Source organism: Chiroxiphia lanceolata, chromosome 12, assembly GCF_009829145.1.
Source record: "Chiroxiphia lanceolata isolate bChiLan1 chromosome 12, bChiLan1.pri, whole genome shotgun sequence".
Lineage (NCBI taxonomy): Eukaryota > Metazoa > Chordata > Aves > Passeriformes > Pipridae > Chiroxiphia > Chiroxiphia lanceolata.
In genome coordinates this window covers 21,295,489-21,309,208 of record NC_045648.1, presented here as the reverse complement: position 1 = coordinate 21,309,208, position 13,720 = coordinate 21,295,489, and the positions used below count along the sequence as shown (strand labels likewise).

Genomic DNA, 13,720 nt, shown 5'->3' with positions numbered 1-13,720 from the left:
TGCCCTGTAAGATAAGGTATGGATTGGAAAGTAAAAAGGGAAGAAATGAGGTGAAGACTGTGGAAACCTGGTCGTGTCAGCATGTCTTCATACTGAAAGCACTGCAGGCCAGGAACTTTTTTACCCATAAATCCACTAAGACTGACTTACGTATAAGGGTCACAGATGCCGGCACTGTGATTTGGTAGAAGAAAAAAGCTCTCCTGGATTTCTTTCTCTTCTCTAGGCAAACTGTTTTGCTAATCTTTCCTCAGTCCAGATACTACACCCTCCATCCCTTATGTGATACAGTCACTTCCCCACTTCTCTCTGACCTATTTTGGCTGTTACAAAAATTCAGTTGATTAATAATGGCACATTTGGGGAGAAAACAGGAACAATATCTTGATCTTGAACTCCTGCTCACATATCTATATTATTAAGTCATGGATAAGTAGATGTTGAACACTTTAATTAGTCATTCTTCATTTTCCTACCACCTTCTGTTTCTCTTCAGGTTTTAATCTCTGTGCGTTAGAAAATGCTAGTGGACTATGGGGATTGCAAAAAAAATAATAATAATTAAAATTCCTTGCTATAAAAAGCATTGTACGCTACTTTTGAGCTGAAAGCATTAGAACACTTTCCAAGAATTCCAGCATATTAAATTCTGCTGTGACATTTGACTTATAGCATGGTCATTTTTTTTCCTTCTTCAGTGCAGTGTAATGACAGTAAGTTCCCGTTTTGTAAATAAGTTCCCACACAAATTCCTTATGACATCGCATGTGGGAGTTCACATAATAAAAAAGGAATGTTCCCCTCTTCTTCATGTGTCTTTACAAACCAATGTCAAATTTTCTCTGAAGACATGGTGTCTACCTAACTGAGCTACTAGATCTGCATTGGTCACCTCTGTTAATGTTCAGAAGTGCTGTATTCTTAATTGACCTCACTGATAAGCAGATTAAAAAAAAAGGAAAAGGAAAACATTTTGTAATATGCTGTAGCTGATTGGACTGGCCAATTCAGGCTGCTTTGGTGACAACTGAACCTCAGAACTGGCTTGACTGGTTACATAGGGATTCCCCAGCTGGAATGTTGACATAAGAGCAGCACAGGTGCCTTCATCACCAGCCTCTGGCTGGGCTTCACATCATGGAGGTGGAAAAGAGAAAGCAAGGCTTGAGCTCAGACCTGTTCTCTTGAGTCTGTACTCTACTGGATCCTGTGAAATCCCATTAAGGTCCTTACTGATACAGTTAATTTAAGTTGTGCTGATCTGTTTCCAAATTGTGCTGGAGACTAAACTTCAGGGGTAAAATGGGTAATTTAAATTCACTTTCTCCCTGATCACTCATGTGTTGGCACTGAACGTATACTGCAGATATGAATTTATTTTTATATGCCCAGGGCTCTGTAAGCAAAATCTGCATCACCAGACTAATGTAAGAATAACTTTTTTTTCGGCTTACTGCTCATGTACCAGAAAAGAAATCTATTCCGTTTTAGTTATCAAGGTTTGGTTAGTAAGCACTTCTTTTGTATTCGTAAAAAATTGTTGATAGTTTGATATTAGCTTCATAAAAGGAGATCTGTGTTGAAACAAAGACATTCCAACTATTAAGTGATTCCCTTGCAGTCCTCATCAGGGGTTGTGTTCTACTCTGAAATGGCCCACCATTCACAGAGCCCAGGTTCTGGCCAAAGTGGAATTGTTTGGCATTTGCCGGTGAGCACGTTTCCAGAACAAGATCAAATATTCTGATTTCTGATGTTTGCTTTTGCACGAGAGCACAGTGGAGATCCATCAAACTCGTTAAAGGGAACATATCGCCAATTTAGATTTGAATTATGATTTGATTACAATTTACTGTCTTAGTGGTGTCAGACACTCACATCCAGTTCCTGTGTTGTAATAGTTCTGTCTGTTCCACCTGCACTCTGAAACAGGTTTGTTATGGTCACTCAGAAGAATGTTTTAATAAGTTTCTTCTGAGATGGAAGTACAATATTGCTGCTACTGAGATTGATCTGCGCCACACGGGCAGCCATAGCTGGAAGGAGTGGGGGGCCGTGCAGGTGTCTCTTGGTGTGCCCAGGATCCCAATACCTGAAATAATAGCGCCTGAATTTCCTCATTAGGAGTCTAAAGAAAATATTTAACTAGGAAGCTTTGCATGGAAATGAAATATGCTTAGAACCAGCTAGCAGAAAATGATATTCGTGTGTCCTGAATACTTACTTGTGATACCAGTGGTAACTTTTTTTTTTAATTATTTTTTGTTGTGAGATTTCTACATAATACATTGAATACTTTAAGGTTAAAAGCTGGTGGGATCTCATTCTTCACCCCCTATTTTCTTAGCAACAAAAGCCATATAATTTATTTTGTATTCCTCGATATTTTTCAACCCATATCTCCTGTTACTAACTTTTTTAAAAGTTATTTTATTACATCTTGTCATAAGAAAAGGCAAAAATAAAGTGTGTATCTATTTAGCCCAATGGAAGGAGAAAGAAGATGGAAAACAAAGACAGAAAGGTCGTTCTCAGCAATTAGACACCTTTTTCTCCAGTAACAAAGTAATTGACAATTATACAAGTGAATTCAGATCAATGGTAACAGTATTTTCAGAGGCTTGACCACACCACAAAATAATATTTTATTTTCTCTGGGCATGTCCTTTGTAATTCTCTTCCATTTTAGTTAATTGTATTAAATGGAAGTTATGATATTTTTCACGTGCTAGCTAACATATCAGTATTTGTTCTGCTTTTCTACTTTTCCTGGATGCATATATGGTCTCTATAAAATTAAAAACAAGGAGACATGCTGTTGTTTCTTTTGTATTGTCTGTTCAGCTTTGAATACTGCACAGGGCGCTATAAAGTGCTGGGATATATCAGTTACTTATAAATTACTTATGTGGTTCTGGTATTACAGTAGGAGTCATGTGGAAAATGCCATGACCATCTGCAGAGTGGAAATCTGGAAACACTGCAATACCATATACAGCATCTATTGATTCCACAGGGCACTGAAATCCATCTGAAGAATGGCACTTTTTGGCTATAAAATGATTGAGATTGGTGATACAAATAGGTTTTAAGAGTGCCTCCTGTGTATGTCTGAAAGCAGCTGTAAAGTACTAGATCAGTATTTTATATGAGCTGTTTCGTATGTAGAAACATTAAAAATAGTAGCATTTATTCTAAGGAAAATAACGAGATAGTCACAAACAAAGCAGAATTTACCATTGTCTGGGCTGTAGCTGAATTTTTTCTAAGGCCGCAGCAATGTCACAAGCAGCAGACATGCAGAAGAATGTGGAAGCCTGGCATTCACAGTAAGTGTCCTCTTGCCATCATGGTCCTCCAGCACTTTTCTAGTGCTCTGGCCTCTGTGCAGGTTTAGCTTAGATAAAGTTTTATTTTTCAGGTTATGAATGTAGTTTTTATGTCTCTTTTTATTTCTGACAGTCAGTTAGTCAAAGAAATACATCGTCTTACTGAGGAGTAAGGGTTCTATTTTTCCCTGAGCTCAGCTGGGAGTCTGATTTCCTCCTGTGTGCTGCGGTGACATGGAGAATTTCAGAGGACTTGTAAGAGTCCAGGAGAGAATTCCCATGATATACTTGATGTGAAGAGGCCTGTGTTTTCCCCACTCCAGCTCCCACCCTAGGAGGGGGCATGATGACGTGGGCTTGTAGCATTCTGCTAATTTACACAAGGAACTGCTGGAGCCCCAGGCATGGACCATGTTCAGGCAATACAGATATGACTTGCCTTCCCCTGGGCTGCACCTTCTAGAAGAAATTAAGTGCCGTATCTGTCTGAAGAAATATGGACAGATAAAAACATATGCAGGGTCACCTGATGAGGAGGGGACTAGAATGGAAGGACAGCTTTAAATATCTTTGATTCTATTGCTGCACTCAGTGAACGAACTCCACTGGTTCTTCCACAGAGCTACTGCCATGCTCTCTTTATTATTTCATTGCAGAAATAGCTAGCTGCTGCCTCTTACCTCTACTTCCAGCTCTTACCTCCTTTAAGAGACAACTGAAAATGAGGTAGATAGAATCCTCGTCATTTTCTTTCAGATAATTGCTGTGGTTACTCTGCTGCTGCAAGCTGGGAAGAAGGATGTTGGCAGCAGATGGGAGGCTTCACTCAGGGCAATGTGAGGAAAAATATGTAGACGTGAGGCAGTGTTGTAACTCTGTGACTCCTAACTCATTGCAATGAGGACCTTACTGTGTGTAATGTCCTAGTATGTAAGGAATGAAAGAACTCATTCCTCTGAAAAAGCACAGAACCCCTGGTTTAGAATAGAATTTATTTTTAAATTTAGGCCTTCCCAGAATATCTTTGTTTTGCTCTGGGATTATTGCCAAAAATATGTTTTTGTGACATTTTGTAAATGTACCTGCATCCTTAGATAACATTATTTTTGTTGTTGTTCAAAGCTATTTACGAAAAGAAACAGAAGCAAAGAGGTAGAAGCTCTATCAAAGTAAGTGCAGGCAGTTTACCTAGCAAGACAAAAAGAAAATGACAGAGATGGTGAAAGAAAAGCTGGATTTGAAATGCAGCAAAAATTACTATCTTGCAAACCTCATTCCAGCTTGTGAGTTTGCTAGAATGGAGAAATGTGATTGAAGTGCTCGTCTTCACATTCAGGTGAAGAGGACTTTACAGGCATCACATAAAGTCAGGAAGTGATTCAGTAGGTTAAAGGCAGTCAAGAGTTTGAGATTGCTGAAGCAGCACAAATGACAGAGCAACTTCTGTCAGGGGATCAGGAGAAAGATCAGAGAGAACAAGGCTGAAAGTGGATTGAGCAGAGGAGGACACCCATGTTTAAAATCCAAGTTGAAAAGTAAAGGGTGTCAATGAAGTGTTATCAAGATGTTTCAAATTCTGTTTGGAGCTGTGTAAGAAAATTGTGAATATAGCAAAGAAATTATTACCGTACTAAGTAGCATTTATATAACATATCCATCACAAGATGTTGAACACGTATTTTATTTTTAGTTCGTAGGTGATTAAACTGAACAAGTTGACTTGAGTAGTTACACAGAAAATCAGAAGCACAGCAAACTACTTATCAAGAGCCACTATGTACAATAGTCTCAGTGTAAAGATGCTAGAATGTGCCCTTTCACATCAGGGAGCTGTTCCTCTAACAGCTGACATTTCTGTGCAACTACACCACAAAAATGCTATACTGTGTAATATCATCCCTGTGTTACCAGAGTTCAGAGCATCACAAAACTATTTCTAGGTTTTGGAAACTGATGTCAAATGTTTATCAATATAGCTTGCAAATTCTCTTTGCATTTTGTCCACATTTCACAGCATATTTATAAGTGGCATGTCAGTAAAAAATAGATTCAGTCGAGCTAGCAACAGAAAGTAGAGAAGGAAGAGGCAGTAGTTGGCTCCCAGCAATGTTCTCTTGGGAACAAGTCTGAACTGAGGCAGTTTTAGGGCTCTTTAGTTAAATTAGAGTTTTCCTTCAGTCCTCTGCATGATGGGGTTGTTCTTTTAAGGATACCACCATTTTGCAAACATCTAAAAAGATTGAAATACAGTCTTAGAAAACTGGCATCTTGTACTGCTTAGGTTACAGTAGATACCAGTGTAATACATAGAGAAAATACCCCTCAGTACATTGTGAAAGAGAGCAGAAACATTCCATAAGACACTAGGGCAACACTGTCTCTGGCTGACAGGTTTTAATCTTTAAGGCACAAAAATCTTGGGGATGTCATAAAGAGCTACAGATCTATTCCAATGAACAAAAGGCAGTTGTGGCCATCTCTGTTCCTGGGGTTCCAAGGCAGAGCTGGAATGCCCCTGAGCATGTCCGTGCCCTCTGCTGCCCACTAGTTCATAGCACCACAGCGGGCTGAGGTTTAGGGACTACTCATATGATCACTGCAGTTGTTTGAGGCTTTTTCCTGAAAACCTGTCTCATACCCATGTTTTGTTGTGAGTTATCTGTCACTTTTATTACTGCATTGGATTCAGTTTGATTTGTGGATTAAGTTTATATAGATGAAAATAGACCTGGGTACATCTCAGTGTCCCAAAACAACTGTTACCCACCTTCCAGCTCCTCATTGCAGCATCACCTTTTTGCTGATTCTCTGTATTCCCTAGTCATTTGTGCAGGGGCTTCTTTGTAGTCATTATTGTGACTACCAAAGGTAAACAAAAACTCATAGCAGTGCTTCCTCCACCTGGCTTCCCACAACTGGAAAATCATGCTGATTGTTCTGGATGAACCAAATAAGAGGATGAGAACAGATAATCGTAGAAATTATTAAGTTTGGCATTGTGATTTATTGCCTTTCTGTAGTGCTCAATCCAACAATCCTTGGTGCTACAATCTCAAACGTGGTGTACTGAAGAGATCAACAGCTCTCTGAGCAGGAGTATGTGGACTTATCTGGAAAGATTCCAATGTGGAGTGGCCACAGCAAAAGGAAGCAAAAGTGGTTTAATCATAGGATAATCATGCCATGGTGACTCACTGATCATGGGTAGATTGCTTGGCTTGTATATCCAGAATCCACCAGGAGCTTGAAGTGTGAACAGGCTTTGGCAAGAAACTGAAGAGTGTGCAAGTGTTTGAGCAAACAGAGAGTCCTTTTTTCTGTAACTTATCAAAGGAGTTGTCTCCTTGGATGCCTGATCATGAGGATGGCAGTACTCTCACTGTTTTGCTCAAAGCTGTAAGCAACCTTCAGTAATGTGAATAGTCGGAGAATATGCCAGACTTATGTAGAGGCCCTTAAGGAAAATTACTCACTGGAGCCATTTATACCAGCTTGTATATGCAAGGGAGGGGAAAAAAAAAAAAGAAGATATTTTGGTTCAGCATTACAGATCTTAAATCCGTAAAAGAAAAATACTGAAAGTGGCCATGTTTGCATATAGAATGATGCTTAAAGAAGATAAAATAGCAGCAACAATTTGGTGAAAAATCTTAAGTATAGGTAAGGTGGGCGTAAAAACAACTGTGTCTTAGTTGATCATTTTCTCGCTTCTTTCTTTTGGTTCTCAACTCCAGCAGTCATTTTAATAACTTTTGAATGTAAGTTATTTTGTTTTCACATTACCTTTTACAGACAGGAAGAATTCTTCCATAGGTGCTTGCAGAGCTGGTCTGCTTTTTATAACTCTTACAGAGTCTCTTCAAGAAAGGTATAAGGAAAAAAAAAGTAAAAGCATGCTGTTTGCCAAATGGCGGTAATGGCTCCTATCAGACAGTAGAAAGAGGGAAAAAGGTATAATAGAGCTCACTGCTATTACTTGAGAAGCTTGAAAAATTGACCTCTACTGGAGTTGGAAAATAGTTTAGAGAGCTAGTTAGGCAGGTTGAAAATGTGCAGAACATAAAACTAATGTTCTGTTGCAAACACAGGCTAATGCAGAGGTGAAAACCTGAAGAAATTCTAATTTTCATGAAGAAAAAGCTAATTCATAAAAGTGATTTTCACATGTAACTCAGTGTCCTTTGCAGGGCTTTAATCACTTAAAATGTTTACTGCAAGTTCATCCACATCAGTTTCTGGAAACCGGAGAAGGCAATGGATCAGGCACAACAGGCCAGAACTTAACATTTGAAACATACAGACATCAGTTAAAAAGATTTGCAGACATTACATAGAAGAACTGAAAAGTATAAATAACTTGGTGGGGTTTTTTCCTCCAATTTCCTGAAGGTTCCAGAAGCTTTGGCAAAATTGACATTTTAATCAAAACCAAATAATATGCAAATCTACCATAAATACTGATTTTTCCTGCAATACACTGAATCTTTCATAAAAACAAACTTAATAAAGATTGGACACCTGAATTTTCTGCCAAGATAACAATCTCTGTATTAGAGTCCCTAGCCTAGAAGGGAAATCCTGAAAAGCATCAGGAAGAAGGCAGAAAGAAACTACTGGAAAGGATCGTGGAATAATTCAGATTAGAAGGGACCAAATGAGGGCTCCAGCCTTCTCTCAAAGCTGGGTCAGCTCTGAGACCAGACCAGGTTGCTCAGGGCTCTAACCAGTTAGATCTTGGAAACTTCCAAGGATAGAGATTATACAACTGTAATGCTGAAGAAGGAACTGAGGTGGTAATAATGCAGAAATTAAAAATCTGTTTGTATTTTGTAGTGTAGTTTTTTAGGTTTCTAAAAAGCTCAGACAGACACACTGTACCTACAAACACTTCATACAGGTGGCCTTTTCTGTGAGGAGCAACCTGACAAATTCGCATACTTTGCCAGTACTTAATGAGCTGCAATAAGGTACCTTGCCGAGGTAAGGTAAGGTCAGGAGAGACAGTCAGGAGAGACAAACTGCATGAAAATATTAATGATTGAATGTGCAAGTTGCATGAGTTCTTAAGAATAGCTACCGATATTTGGCTTAATTTTGTCTTTTTCAGTTACAATTTTACAGCAGTACTGTGCATTTATGTGCCACTGGTTACTTTCTGAGGCACATAAAAAGCTTCTTCATTGTATTTATTTGGCCATATAGACCCCATTGATGTTTTACTGAAGTACAGAGAAGTGATTAACCCAAGGTCACTGAGCATGCCAGTGGCATCTGAGTGGTAAAATCCAGGTGTTGGTGCTGTTTGTACCTCAGTGATCCTCCTCAGTGAGGAAGAGATGACAATACTAAGGTCATACAAGAGAATTTTCTGTGAACAATTTTTCTCCTAAAAAGGTCCCAGAAAATGCTTGAAAAAGGAATGTTGAAAACCAGTATGTTTCATGCTATGTATTTTGCACTGTTTTTTCTTCAGATATGTGACATAGCAAAGTTGAAGAGCCTAGTAAATTATCTCTATATAAAGAAACCCCAAAAACTAAAAAGGAAAAATGGAAAAGACTGTCTTTGAGACTATTTCCAGAGCTGGAGGAATGTGAGGCTGGCACAGTCCAGAATTTAACATCTCTGTCCTGCTGCTGCTAAAGTATGGGTCTAGTCACAGTTGTTTGCCCTTTCGTTGCAAAGTGTAGGTTAATAAACATCCTTGACAATAGAAACAGGTATGATTTAATCACAGCTGTTACGATAGACAGGACTGTGCCAGTTATGTTTGCATTGCATTTATATTTACAGAAACAAGTTTGTTCAGAAGAAAATCATCTGCCTGTGAATCTGTACTGACATCAAAGTATGTCTATTAAATACTTCTTCCATAGAATAGAGAATGGAAATGGAAAGATAACACCACAGTATTTGCTTAAAATTTTGAAATAAATGTTAAAAATAGATTTAAAAAATTATAAATTTCTGGAATGTCTTATTATTGTGTTTTCATAATCAGTACTGACTTCCCCAGAGAAGATAAAGGGCAGAGGATGAATTCCACTGTAACTATCAGATTGCTTATGAAGGTTACTACAATATTTGTCTTGCCCATTCGATGCTTTGCTATGCAGTCAGAAACAGATCTCAGTGTTTTCAAGAGCTGTTCAAGCATAATTAGAAACTCAAAATGAGTTGAAATCTCAGCTGGAGGCTTAGCAATTTGTTTTCATGCTGCAAGTCATTTAAGATTTATGTACGTATAACTTTTTGATGGAGTAAGGTGATATCCTCAATCGAAGTATTCTGTTACACCTCACTTTCAGGCAAGATCCAATGCACTCAGTGTTCAGCTGTGCAGTTCTTCTGCCCCTTCATGTGGCAGAACCTCAGTAGCTGTGGTGCTGCTGTCTCTCTGGGGCAAAGACTGCAATATAATTGTAATAATGTTATATAAGAGTGCATTTGTTTAATTTGTAATACACTGCAGCAACAGGGTCATTTCTAAAAATATTAGCAATGCAGGGAGTGAGGCTCCTCTGGAATTTGAAGAAGGTTTTCGTGGCAGAAGCTGTGCCTGGGGGAAGAGGGCTGAGCATGCAGATGGAGCATGGCTAAGTGAGCATAGCAGGTCAGAGCGGGTGTGCTGCGAAGGTGCCTCCAGAGGCAGTACCCTGACTCACTGCGTTCTCTAACCAGGTCTTTTGGGAGGGTTTTGGTGGAGTCCTTTGGCAGAGGTTGGCAGTTGCCTTTTCCCCGGTCAGCGCAGAGTGTGGTGAACACCAGAACTGTCTTTCAGGTGACTGCCCTGGTCAGCGCAGGGGGACTGTTTGTTTAAGGGGGTGCAGCCCACAGCTGACTGCACACACTGAATAAACAAGAAATTATTCCCAAACAACTTCAGATGCATGACTTCTTACAGTATCTCTGTTTTCTTATGTTCAAAGAGCCCTTTAATAAAGGACTGCATAGTTGGCTGAATTAATTTCAGTGTCAAATACAAGAACCATGTCTTTAAAAAGAAGGAACATGCTGGTGCTGTACAATGCTATTTTTCATGCTGTCTAGAGAGTAATAGAATACTGCTAAAGCAGATTGTCCCCAGGTGTACTTCTCACTGAGGCTGTTCCTTTCTCTGTCCCTGACTGCCACACAATAGTGTATCAGTGAGGTACTGGCCATCTTCACTGGTGACAGAGTTTTCGGAAGGGGAGTTGGAGGAGGGTCATATAAGGTCTATATTTGCTTTGTCAGTGCAGGCAGGAAGATGGAAAGTAATCACTGTAATTAAAAAACAAGACAAAGTTTCTCTGCATATATAGCACATATACTTGAGAAACCTCAGTCACCTTATCCTTGAGACCACTGGAATTATTTTTGCAGTGGCACGGAAAAGGTTGTGACATAGATTTCAGTTACACAATCTGATCTGTTCACTTAGAAAAAAAATGCTAATTTTAAAGTAAAATATGATACCTAATGAAATTGTAATTTAAATTCACCATCCAGCTCAAGTCATGACATTAAATCGCGTTTCGATAAGATCTCATTACCTGTGTTGTAGTATTATGAAGTACTAAGGCAATGACATGTTCTGAAGACTCATTCCCCTGATTGCTCCTGTGGTTCTCAGGTTGTATGGGTTGTACAAGATGGGGCTTGTGCTGCTGCAGGGAGGATCACTGCTCACACCCTTGGCTCTGGGCCTTCGTGACCAGGCGTGGGGAAAGCTGACCCTGCATATACATGAGCAAAGATTTTGCAGAGCTCAGATTTTACTTGTTGTTTTTGATATAATGAGGGCAACAGCTACTGTATTATCCTGTGCCTTTGCAGATATAAGTGTTGTACATGGTCTGTAATCCTTCTCAAATATGCTTATGTATGTAGAGATTGTTGCACTGATTTTCCCAAATGATCTAAGCATTCAGTGATTACCTCTCTAATTTATTTCTGTGCCAAGAATAATGAGTGGGTTAACTGCTCATGATACAGCTCTGACTGGGGAACAGACAGAGTGAGTTAGGGCAAGTATTATGGTGTCGTGGGGGAAAAATGCCTCCACCTCACCTTCGTCCTTCGTCCTGGTAAATCTCTGTCAACTCCAGTTGCTGCCTCCAGATTAGAGGGCTTTTAAAGAGAAACAATTAATTATCTTCATAATCAATTTGTTCAGGCTATTAAGGCCTATTAGTGCAGTGAAAAACCTGATACAGTTATAGAAATGAAAATAAGTAGACTGGAAAAAATCAGTCTGTACAGTAAGACAAGTGTATAAACATGGTGTTTCTTCTATTAAATTGGCTTGGGATGCTTTCTGTGATGATTTAGGGGCTAGGCTTGCTCTTTTTTTTTTTCCCCACCATGATCTTGATTGTTCAGAAAGCAATGAGATGCCCAGTTGTGAAAATAGAATATGGGTACCCTGAGAGAAACATTTAGAAGTAGTATGAAATCTATTTGTTCAGCAGTGCATGTCTAAAAAGCAGCAGTGCATGTATTTGATGTTCTGATAAATGTCAGTGCGACACATAGCCAGGGAAGTGTCAAAGGGTTGATTTCAAGCTCTCTATTTGTAATTGGGTCTTCAGGAGACAAAACCACCCAGTCTGTTTTGAAGGCTGCCCCTTCTAATAAGGAGCTTTTGAAAAGTATGGGAAAATAAGTCTAAATGAAGTACCTGTAGAAGATCTCCTTCAAAACACTTGTTACATTTTGCATAAGAAGCTGCTTAAATGCTTGAGCATCTCTCAAGCATCTTATTCTCAATTATAATATTTACTAATTTTAAAATAGTACAAGAAGTAAGAGTATTTTGTGACTCATGAAAGTTTGAACACTTGACAAAAATTGGTTTCTCCATTCTGGAAAAGGCTTTTGAAATACTTGCTAGCTAGGGAGCAAGTTTTATGATGGGAAGCTGTATCTTTTATTAGACTAGAGCATAACATTGGAAATTAGTTGGACTCAATGATCCATGTGGATCCCTTCCAACTCAGAATATACTATGACTGTAAATACTGGACAAGCTTTCAGGCAAAGGGATCAAGGGACTGAAAACAGTCATAGTGACTGGACTTCACTGGGAAACTTGCTTTAACGCTTGTCCTTGCTTTACCTGCTCAGAAAACAAGAAGGATTTCAGTCCCTAGGCTGTTGCTTTAGCACTTTTCACAAGTATTATAATCTCACACATTTAAAAAAGGATGTGATAGTTACAGTTTTTCAGCTTGCACACTGCATTGAACTGACAGATGTGTAAAGAAGAGATTTAGCTAATGAAATTGATATAATATGGATTCTGTGAAGCCTATGCTGCCAGCTGAGAAAGTCATCCAAGTGTGGAAATACAGCATTTGCCCTGTTAGCTTTGAGCTTTGCACTGTAAATATTTTTGCTTTGAATCTTTCTGCACTGACTCTATTGGTTTAGCTGGATTAAAGCATTGCTCTGATTAAAGCCTCTTGGCTTCACTACAGTGTAGGTTGGGGCATGGTAGGTATGGTCCTATAAAAAAGGGATGGTTTCTCTGGTAATACCGCAGGGTCAGGAAAATTTCTGACTGAGGATTTCTCAGGTTTAAAGTTGGAGTTTAAATAAAGATACACTCTTAGCCATATATGTTTATCTTATCAAATACTAATGTTTCCTGGGTAAGTAAATGCACAACCAGTTTCAACCAGCAGCACTGAGCTGAGAGTTGAGCTCTGCCATTCCTGCAGATGTCACATGTGAGTTTCTCTGAAGAACTTCTGGTTTGGCAAATGTAAATCAGTTTACAGATCTGCTTGCAGTATAAGTGCCTAGAAAGCTGGACTGAATCTATTTAGCTGAGAGAAATAAGTGAAATTTGGGCTGTATCAGTATAAGCAGTGTGATGACTCATAAAAAAATTTCTCATTTATTACTTCACATCTGCTTGAATCTCTTGTTTACTGGGTTAAACATATTCAATATTACTCTGTGGTCAAAATTTGGTTATGTAAATCTTGAATTAAAATGTTATTTAGTTATTTCTAAAAAATTTTATTGAAAATGCATTACAGGTTGCAGTTAATGGGACCAAGTGTAAAATGCATGCATGCTTTTTGAGGGCTTTTGAGGGATTCAGTGACAAATGGTTGCACTATGTCTTTATACAGCTAATATTACATAAATCTCCAAACTAAAAAAATTGAGCTTCTAAGAATTTCTTGCACGTGCATGGTGACTACTTGAAAAATGCCATGCAATTATCCAAGGAGTGAAGCAAGCAGTCTTATGTCAGATGAGGTACCTCTCTAAGGCAAAGGATGTCTTTTGTCCACAGGTTCAGAAATCTGCAGCTGAGGTGATCTATGTGCTTAAAGTGTAGATAAATGCTATGCAAATGTAGATACATAGTCATGTTATCTTTGCCAGTAAATTCA

The 13,720-nt window shown here is 38.8% G+C and overlaps 1 protein-coding gene across 1 annotated transcript in view; it reads left to right on the top strand.

The window, feature by feature from the left end:
• Nucleotides 1-13,720, top strand: part of TJP1 (tight junction protein 1) — a 161,251-nt gene that overhangs the window by 70,995 nt on the left and 76,536 nt on the right.